Raw genomic sequence first — 17,371 nt, forward strand, 5'->3', positions numbered from 1 at the left:
ATAATATTTTGTATAAAACGTAATTTCCACTCATTTAATTAACAAAGGTAAACCTTGCTTGGCCACATGTTTATTGCTATAGTTTTAGATAAAAAAAAAAATGCAAAATAAAAGCAAAAACAAAAAACGTCATTAGGCTGTAATTGCTTCCATGCCTCTGGACTTTCATCTGGAACATTTGACATCTACATTTTTCTCACATAACCTCAGAAGAATTGGTAATGGGTGCTGCTCTGCTAGCAGAAAAAAGGCAAAGGATACAGCAGCCCAAGAAAAGAGAAATAAAAAAAGTAACTTGATTAGGGGAAAAAGGAATCAGTAAGACGGAAGAAAGTCTAAGCTCTTTAACTGGTGCTCCTTTGCATATAAATGAGAGATTAGGCAGAAACTATATCTTACTGCCTGTTAGAATACATATGCCTAATTACAATATATTCATAAAGTGAGAGTGTAATTTCCACAAAGGAGATTACAAACGAAGCACAAGGTCAGGAAAAGCCCTTTCTGTTCTCTGCATACAATTAGGATGATGATGCTGATGCTGCATGGAAAATGACTCGCGCTCATTGGCTCTCCTCGGAGATTATGTATTTTAAGTATGAAGATGGGATAAAGGGAAAAAGAGTGAGCGCTGTTGAGTTATATGTTAATAATGTTAATGAAAACATGAAGGAAAGGACCGAGTTCATTTGAACTTTGTAAACCATTTGTGTTTAAGCAGCAACTGATGGCTAACTGGGTCTTATCGGAATTATAAAGATCCTCACAAAAAATGTGTGTGTCATATATTTGATGCTTTAGGAAATTTTCCATCCTTTGCTTTTGAAAACATTATGATCCAACTTGAAATGTTTAAGAACCGAGGGGAAAATACACTATCACCTGCAGATTTTTAGAAATCTTCAATTCACTTGTTCCATTTATCCTTCTATGGATTTCTGGCATTTATACAAGTTTTGTCATGTGCATTTCAATGGCTAAATGCAGAAAATTTACATTCTAAATCACATAACATATAGGTTGTGATTTAGCTGTGTGTTTAGGGAATGTGGGCCATCTGTCAGTGAAATCCCCATATTATCAATCCACTTAATTCAAATGTTTTTAGTAAAGGAAGCTTCCTATTTTTTTGCTCTAGTGAAACATCGATAAGAACTGCTCCTGTACTGTAGCTGTCATTGAATTGTAAGAATAAACCTCCAGAGAAAAGTTTGATGAGTCGTGTACTTCATTTTAAATGGCAATGTTCTAACTCTAAAAGCACATTCATTATTTAACACTGGGTCATGGGAGCACAACATTACTGATTTGTTACAGGTCATGGATACGAATCAATAACCTGATGTGCGTCATCAGTGGGATATAGAAATGAGATTTCTCGAATTCAGCTGGGATCTTGTCCTTACTTATCATACAGATGAATAGATGACTCCTTTATATACATTCTGTCAGGTGTGTGCACGCATGTATGTATGTGCGTGAAAGATAGTGGGTGGTGGATACATGTGTTTTACAAAAGCTTTATGTAACACTGAGTTCTGGTTCAGGGTCTGAACATTATTCAAGTTTTCTAACACTGAGTTCAATAAAAGCTAATAAAATGTTACTGGAACTTGATATAAGATAAATTCTGTGAGAAATTGAGAAAAATCCTATCAGTTATGCAGAGTTGTGAGGTACAGAAAAGCAAAAAAAATGTTATAAGTAGAATGAGTAGAAAGGGCCTTTGCAGTCCAGTGTCTAAGCTGATCTCTATTGAGTTAAGTAAGACAAGTTTTTCTACTTTGCTCTATTTCCAAATAATGAGGAGAGCAATGATACATGAATGTAAACATAATAAAATCCCATTGGCTCTTTCCGTCTGAAAGGAAAGACTTATTTGCTTATTGATTCAAGTTGTTAATTAATGTACCCTCAAACTATTTTGTTAGAATTGCAAAAAAGTGAATTTTAAAACTACAAACAGCTACCACATCATTGCAATGACATGCACATGAAGGAATCAAATATTTCACAGCAGTCAATCCCATACTTCAATATTGTGGATTCCTCATGTATTGCAACTTAATTGATCAATCTCTTCTAAATCAAATGTCACCGAGGAATTTACTGAAAATTTCTTGTCCAATTACTAGCAAGTGAATGACTAAACGCTCTTATTTCTGGTAATACTCCACCACCGTCTTTTCATTAGAATTTTAATGGAACTCGCTTATCTATGTCCTGTCTTTCAGGTGTTCAAAGGACCTTACATTAAGTAAAATAATCCCCAAAGCCAGCGCAATTACAGCTAATTCCATTTTAATTCAGCCAAAAGGTGACGTGAGCATTTCAACTGTTGGCAGGTGGTTAAAAATGAAATTTTGGTTTCAATTATACGGACGGTGAGTGTGTGGGGATATAGTGATTAGAGATTACAACGGACCTTATTCCATCAGTAACCATGATAATATTTATTTATTATCATGGTTACTATATACTAATAGTTATTTAATGGTGTTTTTTGCATAGAATATTATAGTAGTGGTATTATTATTTAAGGTTTTACAATAATTAATTAAACGTATACACAATGATCACCCAATGGGGCTTTATACAAATTATGCTTAAGGTTAACATCATGGTCATATTTTTCTTTCACAGACCCTAGATTATTTGTCAGATTTTTGTTATTGAACTTGAACACAAAGCTGTCTACTCTCATGTACATCTAAGTACGAGAACTGAAGAAGCTACAAGGATCCCTCGTCCAGATTATTTTGCACTTAACACTTCAAAATGTTGAGCAAAGGCCAACGTGCACAACAGTTAAAAAGAAAGTTTCATTCCTGTCTGATGGTAAAACTTGAGATGGTCATGAAAACGTAGTCTACTGCTTGTGTAAATGGGCACACAATGTCCATTTTGTGACTTTGAAACCAATTTATTCCAATAGGATGTACTCTGCTCGTGGTACTTAGAGTTTTCAAATGTGGTGGATTTCAAAGAAAATCCAGGCAACTGCTACATTTCACCCAAATCATTTTTTTTCTAATCAAGTTCTTTTCTTTCTAAAGATTAACCAATCACTATTGAATTCAGACTTCTACACTAAACTAATATAAAAAAAATAATAATAAAACTAATGAAGCCCAGGCAAAAAAAAAAAAGGAGTGCTGGTAAGTCCTAAATCAACTAATAATTCTCAACAAATCTGCAAAATGCAACTGAAAGGCTGGTGGTGGAGGAAAGAGGGCTAACACACTAAGACACACATGACAATGCTTCTGTGTCTTATGAAACCGGTACACAGATAGATTAGATTAGTCAAATACCCTCACTTGAAATTTTGAGATCATTCAGCACTCAAAAAAAGAAAATTCAAATTTTCTTTTGATAAATTTTGATTTAATTTAGTTAAACAAGTGAAAAGGAAACTGCTTTGAACATTGTATTTAAAGACAAGTGGTGCTGACAAGAAGCCTTTTTCAAATTGCTGTGGTGGACATGTTTGAGTCCTGCACCAGTGACTGGGGTTCTCCTTTACTGTGTACAGATTTACTTCTGACTAGAGGGGTTAATCAACAATCCCTCTCTGGTTTCTCTCTTTCATCTCAGTCCTCTGTTGAGAGCTCAGGACTCATCTGGAGGGAATATTGGCAGAGTGTTTGTTCCTTGATTGGCTTTGCGGGAGTAATCCATACAGATGTGTCTCTTGTGCCCATGTGGATCAGACTTCTGGAAGGACCAAGACAGACTGAAGCCATCAGATCTCTCTGTAAACGGCCTCAGGGTCCAGGGAATGGCTCGCCATAAAGCAGAGTGATCATTGATCTTTACCAAGGCATTAAGTCTTGATGAAATACTCAGGACTTTCTATCAACACTTTCATGAGCTGTCCTGTTTTAATATTTTCTTTCTTTACAGTACAGCAATAAAAATAACATTATATACTTAAAAAGTAGCAAGAAAGGTTAATCACCCCCTGTTCTCTAACTGCTACAGAGAAACTACAGAGAAAATTACCAGTTAACATTAGTAATATTTTAATATTCCTTTACATATATATCTGTAAAAAAAAACACACATTCAGAAAGTGTGTGTGTGTGTGTGTGTGTGTGTGTGTGTGTGTGTGTGTGTGTGTGTGTGTGTGTGTGTGTGTGTGTGTGTGTGTTTGATGGGGGGTGTCTTCATATACCCCTCATTCACACATCTTGCCTTGGTCAAGACTCCACTGCTGGTTTGGGGGCGTCTGCTCACCTACACCTCAGGGGGAGGGGGTTGATGTGTGTGCATGTTTGTCTTTGTGTGTCGTATGTGTGTGTGCCTGTGTGCATGGCTGGTCCTTGGTCTGGGGCTTGCTGAGCTTTAGCCCCTGTGGGACATGTTCATAGAGGGTGGAGCTACCTCTCTGTACCACTCTCCGCTTGATGCCAATCCTCCTCCCTGGGATGTGGGTACTTGTTGGTTCTGGGGTTGGTTCTCTGGAACTCTCGGCCTTTGGCCGTGGGCACCCCATCTGGGGCCTCCCAACTTCTCCTGCTGGGATGTACGCACAGTTGTCGCCAAGATGTGCCACCTCAGGTCTTAGGTACTCTTGGGGACTGTGGATGGCCTCAATCTCCTGGATCCATCTGCCTCTGGCTCCTAGGGGTCATTATTGCAACTGCGCACCCTTGTCAAATACATTTCATGACAAACACACATACAGAGACACTCACTTTCTCACAGTTTATGGCGCAACAGTGCGTTCAGATCATAACTCTGATTGTAAAAGTTGCCAGACAGGACAGAATTAAAAAACAAAACAGAAAAACATTCCACATGCAATGTGGAAAATCAGCATAATGTAAGTTGAGATCCAAAAGCTTAGTGATAAAACTGTACCTGATTTAAAATTGACCACCATCTTTTTGCTAGTGCTGTGCAATAATGCAAATTTTGGTGTTACTCAGATAACGAATTAACCTATAAATGCAGCTTATGTAGGGGAGAGCACCGTGTCATGATTTGTGAGGTGAATCATCATCGATTTGCAAATTCTGAACACATTTCAACAACCACCAAATCACTTTTATTTTTACTTTCCATAATAATTATTTAATACAGTAAAACACACCTGTCAGTTTTTCATGTATTTTGAAACAGATTTTTTTTTAGACTTCTAATGTAAATTTGTCTGTCTCTAAAGCACTTTGGGTCAGCTTTTGTTGTTTTAATGTGCTATACGTTACAAATAAAACATGTGACAGTTAACACAAAAAGTTCTTTTTTTCTTAGCGTGTTTGAGGTATATATTTTTTTCATTTTCAAAGACTATATAAGGTGCTACGAGTCGGTCATGATGGGCTATCTTGATGGAGCACCCATTTACTATTGTGCCACAGTTCTGATAGTGGGCACTCCTTTACACACTTTATGACATCTGAGGAGTGAATTCACATTGTAATATGAATGTTAATAAGAAGGTGGGTTCTCTTACTTGGAAGAACTGCTGTTTGGTCTAAAAGTCGTAGCTATGAACCCAAATCTCATGACCACTGAGTCACAGGGTTGTTAATAAATATATTTGCAGACATTAAGATGGTGCTACTTCTGCTCCACATCCAAGTTACAAATGTGTGTCTGCAGTTGGTCACACATTTGATTGCAACACAGGTCTGTGTGTTGCTCACATAACTGCATGTGTCACCCTAGAAAAAAGGAAAGAAACTCAAGGAAAAACTCATGTCAACAATGATGCTGACATATAGAAAAAGAATCCCACTAATAAGGAAACTAGAATTATCTCATAAATCAATTTTGGGGGAAAAATATGTTCTTCTTTGATGTTTTGTCAGCAACAGTGAAGAAGAGCAAAGAGTAAAGGAATTTCTCATGTTTGTAACCCTATATTTACAACAGCTTTTAATAGATATAATATTTCAGAAAAAACTGTTTAACAGGGATCATGACCAGTGCACTTTGGAGACAGTTTAAATAATTTAAAAGTCAAAGAATGATCTCATAGTTAGATGGTGTGAAAAGTCAAAGTAGTAGGAACCATATAATTGGTTTTATGAGTAGCATTTTGGGCAAACTGGATGTGAGCCATATAAACTTGACTGATGCAAGTTAACAAGGCACTGCGATAGGCCAGGCATGACTATTAATAAACTGTGTGCAGAGAAAACCAGAAAAAAATTCAAGAGAGAAAATACAAACCTGCTACAGGAAACTAAAAAGTAACTGAAGATTGATAGTTCAGAAAATGGTTACAACTTACCTCTTAACGAATGCTGCAGACTGCTCCATTGTAATTTTAGCAGACAAAAGCAGGGGTTAAAATGTGCCAGAACAATCTGGAACAGTGTTCTGGCACTTTCTGTTAGTGTGTAATTAAATCTGGCAGCTATATACAAAATACTGTCAAGCGAGTTCATTTTGTGTGTGCTGCAGTCTTGTGGTCCTTTCAGCTTATGCCATGAAGCTACTGGCTTAACAAGTTAGAAAGAAAAATCATCCCATGATCTCATTGGACCAGCTACACATTTTATTGTGCTTCTCATCTCCGCTATGCATTAACACATGTGGATGTCAATAAAGTTGGAGTTATAGAAATTCTGCTTTAGTCATGATGATACAGCTGCAAAATGGTGGGGAGCATAAACTGTGTAACTGTGTTTAAAGTGGCAGGTGATTTCTAATGCAAAGTTTCACACAGCTTAACCAATATCAACAAACACAAACTTCGTTTTGTGCAGTTCACTCTCAGAGAAAGATGAGATGTTTTTTGTTTTTGGGAAATAACTGTTCGCTAAATAACATTGTGAAAATCTTGATATTTGTTAACTCCAGTTTTTTAATCAGACAGTGGATTTCTACATCATGTGTTGTTGGTTATTTCGTTATACAAAATAACATTAAAAGTAAACTAAAGTAATAATTTTGCGTTATTCAAACAGTATTATATTTGCAATTTAATGTCGTTAAGTGAATGCTAAGTAGATAAGATAGCAGTTCTATATCACAATTTGCAGTGAGATAGGTGAGATAGTTGTGGTATTCATACTCATTCAACTCTCTGGTGCCATTAATGGTTCTCAAAACTGTGAGTGATTCTCAAACTGTGATGCTGGTTGTCTACATCCCACATCCCAGTTACGGGATTTTTAAAATGCCAATGGGTCAAAATGACCCCCTTGGTGTTTTTAGTGCTAAGACTATCTGCACGAATGACCTTTCCTTAGTTTCAAAGGGATGTGAAGGGTAGCTCCCCTTAGGCCCATCCACTCAGTGTCTTCCACTGTTTACCACGACTACTGCAGCACTAAACTACTGTGAATCAAATAATTAAATTGAACTTGCATAACTACAAACGTATTGGAGACATGGGTGTTTACATTTTTCATTACCAAGTTGTTTCATGAACCTTGAGCTTTTGTGTTTAAGTTTCTGTATTAAAGTTTTTGCAATTGTGATGTTTTCTTTTACTTTCTGCAGAAATATGTTGCCCAAGTCACAGTTTTCCTGAATCTAACAAAGTAGTCTTTAGTGCCTAAAAATAATCAAATTTGTTAAGTTCCTGTGAGACTGATTTGAATTGTCACTGTGTGTTAATTGTCAGTTTTAGGCCCAGTGACTAGTCGTTGCACACCCCCACCCCAACCACAAGTTCACACCATAAACAAATGTGAAGTTGTCTTTTGTATTTATTGGGCTCTACCTCCCTTTCATTCCTGTTAATCTCACTGACAAATGAAGAATTACCCTTGGAAAACCAAGGGTGAGTGATTAGAGATATTAATGGACTTTATATAGGATTCTAAAACATCACAAAATTAATTTACTACATCAGAGCACCTCATTTCACAGGATCTAAGACAGTCATGTCATTGGGTCGCAAAAACATATTGTTTGTTCTTGTTTTGTAAACTAACTTGGTAGATGTTTGAATGTGACAGACGTACATTAGTCACTGATTGTAAATAAATGCATGTAAAAGAAACAGAGGACCGAGGTGATTTTGTTAAAAAATGCATGCTTGAAATGCTGTTTGATTAAATGTTTTTTTAATCCTCTTCCTAACAACTGGTGTTCTTGCAGAGTGGTATATATATATATTTTTTAATCATATTTCATAAGTCTGTGTTTTTAAATGTGTCATCCGATTTTTTTTTTTTACTTTGACAATCAGTTTGTTCCTCCTAATGACGTTCCATGTATTATTTTCTACTTCTGCTTTTTTTAAAATAAAAAATGTTCTTGAGGAGAACCCAGTTATAAGCATCAAATCCCATCAATGCAATTTTATTGAACTGCACTGTTTATTCAGTTAATATTTATAATTGGTCCAAAATAAAAGTATAACATAGTATCAAGAGAGGTAGGGCCATGCTGGCAGTCCATTTCAAGAAGAAAAAGTCAAATGCCATTATTGAATTCATCATCAACCTTCCAACCTGGACGCGATCAGAATGCTGGATATGTTACCAATCTACCTGAGACATATAGATGCCCCGGTCATGCTGCACATGAAAAGGAGAGCTGATGCTGCTACACTGCAAGCCCTAATCCAAGCAGCAATGACCCTCCTGGGAGTGATAGAAAACTCCACCTGCTGATGTAACTGTCCACTACTCAGTGGAAAATCGTCTTGAAAAAGATGTTATCCTTTGCTGCTGAAACACAGACACAAAGGTAGTAACTGCTCCCCCTGTCATTATGCCCCGAGTAAAATATGTACACAGTAAACAGCGTGCTATAACTTCCGATACTGAGTGAACTTTTAGTTGTTTTTAGATGTTTCCAGTCACAGCAAAACTATAGTAAGAGTTCACACTGCCACCAAGTTAGACATGTTCAGATGGTTGTTGGTCTTGCCAGGGCTGCTGTTTGTTTTAAAAAGCTAATTATTTTTTTCCTTAGATCGCAAATGCTTAACTTATAATATTTTGAGAAAAAATAAGGTGAAAGGTGACATGAAGGAAATACAGGCATTATTTTGTGGTGATTTGGATGCAGTTAAGTCCCAACGCCCCTGGTACCGGGGGCACTGGGGTTCAAGAGTTATGTAACCCTCCATGCCTTTTATGCAAATATCAACATGTAACATGTGTAGTATCCAAAGAAACCTTAGAATCTGGTAACGTAATTATGGAACGTAAATGCGCAAAAGTCCGCTAAACACAAACAATCAAGCCTGTCAGACTTCATGTAATTGGGTAACCAATGGCTTGGTAACTCGCAGAGACCTCAAAGATTCCAAAACACCAAGTTTCACCATGTCCCGACCTTTACTGAACCAGCTGCAAAAGAAGAGCACAAAAACACGTAGAGGCACAAATGCACTAAGACAGAAATTGTCTTACCGTCTCAGTTTCCTCCCCTGTTTTCGCAGGTAGCCAATAGCCCGCATAGCTACTGATAATGGAGGGCTAACTAGACACACATGTTGTAAATTTTGGGCGACGTGGGGTCTGGCCTTGCAACTTCTGACTGGTTGAAGTGACGTAAATGCAGCATTGTTACCTTGATTCTATTGGCTCAAATGATTAAAAAGAGGCATCAATCATACAAATTGGCCAAAAGAAGACGGAGCTACAGGCCCTCAGACTTTTAAGCACCAGAGGCCATTTAAAAACTCCATGCGCAGGGCAGAAAGAGCCCGTTACCTTTGAATGCGTGCTTGATTCTTCACAAATATTCAGAAAAATGGCATTTTTAGGCATGTTAATGAAATTAAATAATTTCTGCTGTTTAATACTTAAAAAATTCAGCTCACATATAGGTTCCAATGTGTGCCAAAATTGGACAGGGCTGGACAACGCCTGAATATTTATTTATCAATAATGCTGTAATTTTTCACTGTTTCACTTTAGAAACATAAATCTTTGCACACATGGTGTTTATATGTTGATTACTGAATTTCTGGGTTAAAATGTAAACTAAAGCATATTTTTAAAAGGGTTATATGCTAAAAATAAATAAATAAATAAATTAGGCAAGGAAAAAATCGACTTACTTTTTCTGTGTTCCAGCCTCAGTAACTTTGACACAGTAACATCTGCTTCAATTCTTACACCTCTGATGAAATTTCACAAGTGTTTGCTTTATTTTGATACCAAGATTGTTTACACAGAGTTTATAATTGCAGAGAAATACTCTCTTCATTTTGGGCATGTCATTTTTTCAAGCAGGAAGCTCAAAAAGGGCCTGTCAAAACATAGTATTACCATTGTTCAAGTCAGTTAGTTTAGTGGAAGAACTCTGAGTTTTGAAAGCAGAATAATTACCTGATTATTCCCTCTCATTTTTCACAGTTAGTGTGGACTTAATACTTTTAGAGGGGGAGGCAACTGGTATTTTTTCCCTTCTCATCTTTTTTGACTGTTGGTCATCTGGCCAGGGTCAGTGTCAGTACTGGTAACATGAGTCTATATCCAGACCGTGCAGAGGTTGCACAGGTTGCCCAACTCCTCCAGGATTGCAAGAAGATTGGCTATGTCTCCCAGCTCTCAAGAGCATGGAAGTGATTCCAGGAATCAGGCAGTTACTCTATGAGTACTGAAAAAAGCTGTAAAAGGTCAGAAGGACCAGTATCTGCCTCTTTGTGCAAGGAGAAACTAGATAAGTTCTGGTCACAGCCCTACAAAATGGCCTCTAGTACCCCACTTGTGTGAATGTCTCCAAACAATAAGAAACAGAGTTGACAGTGGGCTGAGTGCAAAACGTCCTCTAGTGGGCCCTGTGCTCACTACGCAGCACCATGGAGTGACTGACTGGCTGAGAGCGGGTTCACCCTGAGCATATGTGACTGATGTAAAATGGTCCGGAGAAAGTGTGTAGATTGTTATGCTGCTTGTAACATCATTCAGCATGCCCAGTTCGGTGGTGGGTTACTGATGATCTAGGGTCATGGTGGGACATACTGACCTCTACACGCTAGACAATTGCACGTTGACTGTCATTAGGTATCGGGATGAAATCCATGGACCCATTACCAGACCCAGCACTGGTGCAGTGGCTACTGCATCTTCTCTACATCATATATGTTGGCCTAGGTGTTTAGCAAGTGAAAACACATCTGTTGGGATCCTAAATACCTGAAGCTCGTTTAGTGCCAGCTGGGTTTCACCCAAATTCACGCAGATAGCAACTGATCTCAGAGCAGCTTGTCTCACACGCTGGCCTCACAGCTTGCAGACATGTCCATAAAATGGAGGCAGCTATAGTTCTCTATGAGTAAAAGACAAGCGGCGCTTTCAGCGACAATAGCTAACTGGAGCCACGTGACGGCAGTTATAAATAGAATATAAATATCCTTTATTGTTGCTCATTGGGGAAATTCATACAAAGGACGGGTAAGGAGCTTCACAAAAGCCCTTTCTTACATGAGAGGAAAAGAGCACTTTATTTTGGTATGTTTTTAATTTGTCTATTTTTAGATTTGACAGAACACCAATACTAAAATGATTGGTAAGGAATAAACTACCAATCATATTTAAATGCTCATTTACTGAAGGTGCAAGAATCTCATTCCGGATTGTTCCAGCCAATCTTAACCCATGCCTGAATCCGTGCACTACTCATGTGAACTGTCTGATTAAAAACCCATTTACAAGGGGAGGGAGAAAAACGATGGAACGTCCCTTCACTCACAGCTTTGATCTGTAAGTAATATCACTCTTGCAGTGTTTAAACCCAGTGTGACAGAGTCTATACCTAAATTATGTGATGCTTGCAATTTGGAATTAAAGGTGTCACTGTTGGACAGAAAACAGGTGTCGTTCACTAACGTGCAGGGAAACGTTATTATCTTGCACAAAAAATAAATGCATGTAGAAAGTTACGGTCAAACTCAGGAAACATGCATATCAACGTATTTTGTTTCTTCTAAAATCAATGTGTCAGTGTCAGTGAATTATTCTGAATGAATTGGCTCATGCTTACTGTCTGCAATCTTCATACTCCCACACTTTTTGTCAACATAAGGACACAAGTTTTTCCTGAGGGGGGGTATCATGATCGGTTATAGCAGCCTTATTGCTGCTTCTTTTAATATATATATAAACTAAGTAGTATAATTTATTTGTGACAAAAGCAGTGTGGGTGAATGTGTTTTAATAAATGTGGTTTCATGTATTAAGCGTTTATAGCTAATAATATCTTTGGATTTTTTTCTGTTCGGTCTTTGTGCTGGTACAGTAAACCTAACTGTGAAAGGGTTATTAATTAAAATGTTATATCAAAAGGTATAAAGTTTTCATGTTTTCTGTAAATATTTTATATATTTTACATTTCATTTGTTTTTGTTATTACTTTACTTACTTTTCATGTACCCACTGTTTCTGAATGTTTTTTTTATATAAAACAAAAAGGTTGACATGAGTTTTGCAGATAATTTATCAAAGTGAATTTCAAAAGTTTAAAACATTTTTTATAAAACAAAAAGTATGTGAAATCTTTTCAGGAATGGTATGAATGTGTCATTGGTGAGTTTATCACTTGTCCACAAAGCAAACCTTGAAAGCAAACTCATATGCCCACTCCTCCAGTCCAGCCCACCAGTCTTCCCCAGCTGATTCATCTTTCTGTTTATTTTCTCTCTGTCTTTAAGAATGTGTGTGATTAACCAGTCCTCTGTTTGCAGGGGTGGGATCCCCCTGGGTTTCCTGACCTTAGTTCTTTTACACCTGGACTTGATGAGTACACCTGTGTGTCATCAGCTCATCCTGCTTCTTTTACTTAAACTGACAGAAGTTCATCAGAAGATGTCTGATCCTTTAACTAACACCATTAGTGCAGTTAGCTCCTCCCCAATGTATGTATGCTATGTTTTGGTCCTGTGACTGGCACTTATTTCTCTTTCTGTGTAGGACAACCTGTATGGAGAGAAATATGTCTGAAAAGGGTTACAAATGTGTAAGGTATGATCCACAAACATAAACTAAGATTTACGAATGCATGCAGTCATTTGTGTGTAACCTTTGAGGGATGTTACTTGGAATTTGACATTTTTATGCACACCAAGATAAAATTATACAATTCGTGAAGCTGAACTGAATCGGTTGTGTATAAATGTTGAGTATTTATTCATGTTTTGATGTAAACATTTGTAAGACAGTTTCACGTGTAGTGAAATTGCTTTGCATTTATGTGTGGATTGAAGCACATGCTTGTGAGACCTCAAACGTTATTAAAAAAAAGATTACTGCACACATTTGTAAATCTCAGTTTGCTCTTGTGGAGCATACTGTTTGCATTTGTAACGATTTTGAGACAAATGTCTCAAAAACATAAAACTGGGTTTCTGGGAGAGTTTTGAGAGAGGACCGATTGTGGAAGGACCATACTTTGGAATTTTGTGTTTGTGGACCTGGACCTGCACTAACTAGAATATTTTTGCCTCAATGTTCTGTTGCACTTTTTTTTCTAAATAAACTTGTGAACTTTTATTCATTTACACTGAAAAATGTGCTGCAAGTAGCAATCGTGTAAAAGGAATACACCTATTCACTGGGCCATGCTCGAAGGCTACACAAAATTATTCAAAGATAATCTACACCACATCACGAACCAGTACACACAGTTAAGACCATATGTGTGGTGTGCTCATAGAGCAATTTAGCCACATTGATAAAAGTGTGAAAAAATACTTGCCACAGTGTACAAAGAGGAAGACAGGCATCTCCGAAAACGTTAGAGCACTTATGCAAGTATGTGATGTCTTGATAAATCGAGCAGACATTTGAAGTTTACACAGCACCATTCTCGCATGAAAATATCTTAAAAGTTTATTTTGTGACCCAGAAAGAGTAATATTTCAAACTCTGCCACTCTGTGTTCCTCTGCCCCCTCCTCGTTTGAGTTTTGGACGAAATGGATTCTGGGATATTGCATTTCGTCATTTTGAGCTGATTGGAGACCAAAACAGCCAATCAGATTTTTTTGCATCCAAGTCTGTGATTGGCTGGTTTTGTGGCACAAATATAACGGTGTAGAGAAAGAGTTGAGCGCGCACGGGAAGAAATGTTGAGAGCACGAGCAACACATTGCGAGCAAGCACAAATGCAAAAACTGAGCGACAGGGGCTGCTGATGTGTGTGTGTGTGTGGATAATAGCAAACACTGAAATAAATTTTTTGCACGCAGCAATTAATTTTTTTCACTCAAATTTAGCTTTTCTTCGCTCAAAATAAATTTCTCCTCAAAATGCAACACTTGCACCTGCAAATTTTTTTACATGCGCTCAACTTTTTTTTACGTGCGCTCAGAAGAGTGGCACAAAAATAATGACATAGTAGATGTTTATACTTTTCATTTCAAATCAGCATCAGAATGACTTATGTCAATAGGCCAGATGAAGCTGAAGTGGCACAGTGACCTCTTTAGAAGGGCCTGGATCCCAAATACCAGCACATAGTGCTGATGCTGCAGAATGGAATTTTTATCCTGCCGTTGAATTGTTTAAACTCTGTCTTAAAAAGAGAACCTTCATTTAACTGACTTATATTAAAATCAAGACCTCTGGTATTTTGAAAAACTGTACACAAAAATTACACTGACGATTTGGCTTTTTCTTTTTTTTTTTAGCTGTGTCAGTGTTTTGAAACAGTGAAGATTTTCAGGACAGTTTCAGCCTTACAGAGGTACCCTTGTTTGCATTTGAAACAGTAGGTGTTGAAGCATTTTTGGTGACACCCTCAGTATTCAGCTTTGACCTACAGTAGTGACCTCTAGGAATGTAATAACTCAAATGCCTCAGATTTGTGGTTTAAGGTCATAGTAAGAGGGAATGGTAAAGGTACAATTTCTTCTGACAGACTCTTAATCTGTCATAGTTATTGCAGTGGCTATTGCATGACAGTTCCTGTTCACTTATCATCTTCTCCACTGACCTTCATGATTCATTTGGCCAGCCAAGTCTTTTACTGGGTAGATAAAATTAATATATGCCCTGCTGTTTATTTAAATTCTGACCATTAAGAAGGGTGTTTTAGACAAAATGCATATAATCTATATCTTTTGGGAGGTATTCAGAAATTTCCATATAATACAAGAAAACCCACTACAGTTATGTACTGCACTTTCAACTGGTGTTGAAGGCCAGAACAAACTGAACAAGTTACAATTAAGAGTATCTGTAAATGATTAATTGATTGTAATTTGTGTGTCACTTAGGCGCACAGTCAGTCTGTGGGAGCCACAATTGTTTATTTCACTCAGTAACTTGTAAATCAATTTATAACTTTTATGTTATGTATTTTTCTAGATGTTTGGTTGTTGTTATGTCTCTCTCCATTAAAATGGAATTGCCATAAAAATGTGAGACTCTTCATTTCTTTCTAAGTGAACAAAAGTACAAATTTAGCAGGGGGTCAAATTATTATTTTCCTCGCTGCTCAAAAAAAATTAAAGGATGACTTTTTAATCAGAGTACAGCATCAAGTCAGTTAAGCTTCTGGGATATTGATCTAGTCAATTAAATACCAAAAGGGGTTGTTTCAGTTTAGCTGCTTTGGTGTTAATGAAATAAACAACAGGTACACCAGGGGCAACAACGAGACAACCCTCAAAACAGCAATGGTTCTACAAATGGAGGTCACTGAAAGTTTTCCTCTCCTTGTCTTTTTTTACTGTTTTTCACTAGTTTTGCATTTGGCTAGAATCAGTGACTTTACTTGTTGCATGATGATATTTGTAGACCCTACAGAGGTTGCAGAAAGTCCTTCAGGATGGCGAATCAATATGTGCCATTGCCAGAAGGTTTGCTCTGTCTTCCAGCACAGTCAGAAGAGCATCGAGATTTCCAGGAGTCAGGCAGTTGCTCTAGGAGTTGGACAGAGGTGTTAAAGATTGTTAACCCATAAGCAGAACTGGTATCTGCTCTTTTGTGCAAAGAATTACAGGACTGCACTGCCACAGCCCAAAATGACACTAGCGTGAATGTCTCCAAACAATCAGAAACAGACTTCATGAGCATGGGCTGAGGGTCTCCAGTGGGCCCTGTTAATACCCACCACCATGGAGTCCTATTGGCATTTGCCTTACAACACCAGAATTAGTATGTCCACCAATGGCCCTTTCACAGATGAGAGCAGGTTCACCTTTAGCACCTTTGACAGACATGAAATGTTCTGGACAAGCTGTGGAGAATGATATACTGGATGATATGATATGTAGCATCATTCAGCATGACCTGTTCGGTGGTGAGCCGGTCATGGTCTGGGAAGGCATATCCTTGAACGTACGCACAAACCTCTACCTAATGACTGATAGCTAATGGCACAGACCTGCCATTTGGTATCGGGATAAAATCTTGGGAAACTTTATCCAGTCCATACCAGTATAGAGAGACAGCATGATGTTTTCTTCAATCAAATTCAACAAATGTTCAGCTATGAATTAATTAAGCTTTTCTTGCAAACAACCAACAATGGTTATGTTTTGTACAATAAGCTTAAAAAATGTTTTAAACTTTTGAAATTATCTTTGATAAATTCAAATCTCTGCAAAACTCATGTCAACCTAATGTTATGAAAAAAAGTATTTAGTATTTAGTACAAGTAGCTAAAGTGGGGGTGGGGAACAAATCCGTCCTGCAGATGTGTTCTTGATCCAACACAGCTGATTTAAATGCCTAAATTACCTCCTCAACTTGTCTTGAAGTTCTCCAGAGGCCTGGCAATGAACTCATCATTTAATTCAGATGTGTTGACCTAGGGTGATATCTAAAACCTGAAGGACAACGGCCCTTGAGGCCCGGAGTTCCCTACCCCTGATCTAAAGCATGAGTAGAGGGGAGACCTATCTTGCCAAACAAGGCTGCTTGGGCTCCAAAGCTTTGGAGTACTGTCCTTCATTTCACTACAATTGACAGAGAAATGTGATACCACAGCAACCAGTTTTAGATCTTGGTCTCCAGCAGAGCTCTTTTTTTAAATGAGCCATCCAGGAACCTCTGCTAACTCATGAGGTTCACAAGGCCACATGGTCTTTTAGATTGGTTAAAATTCAGAATAGATATTCCCATGCTATTTACATAAAAAAGAAATTTATTTAAGTCTTTCAGAAAACTGAGCTTGATTTCTGCTCTTATTATACTAAAAGCTACCTCTAACAATATATAGATGCTGCTGCTTATGCCTACTGTATCCGTATGGAGAGTTCTTTCTGTCTGTCTGATGTGCATGCTCTCTCTGTGACTGATTCCCTGCTGAACATTCACTCAGTTCCACTTTGTGCACAGAGACTTCCTGTCTGAAAAATATTCTCAAAGCCATATAAAAAGCAAATGCGATTGGGAACCTTTTTTCTTGGTTGTGGCGTGACACTAATTTAGTTCGCCTCACACTTCCAAGGCAATTAGCTTTGAAGCTTCTCAGAAACTATTCTTGCACCAGTCGATAGC

The sequence above is a fragment of the Neolamprologus brichardi genome, chromosome 1, assembly GCF_056152115.1.
Source record: "Neolamprologus brichardi isolate AB-2024 chromosome 1, ASM5615211v1, whole genome shotgun sequence".
In the NCBI taxonomy this organism is placed as follows: Eukaryota; Metazoa; Chordata; class Actinopteri; order Cichliformes; family Cichlidae; genus Neolamprologus; species Neolamprologus brichardi.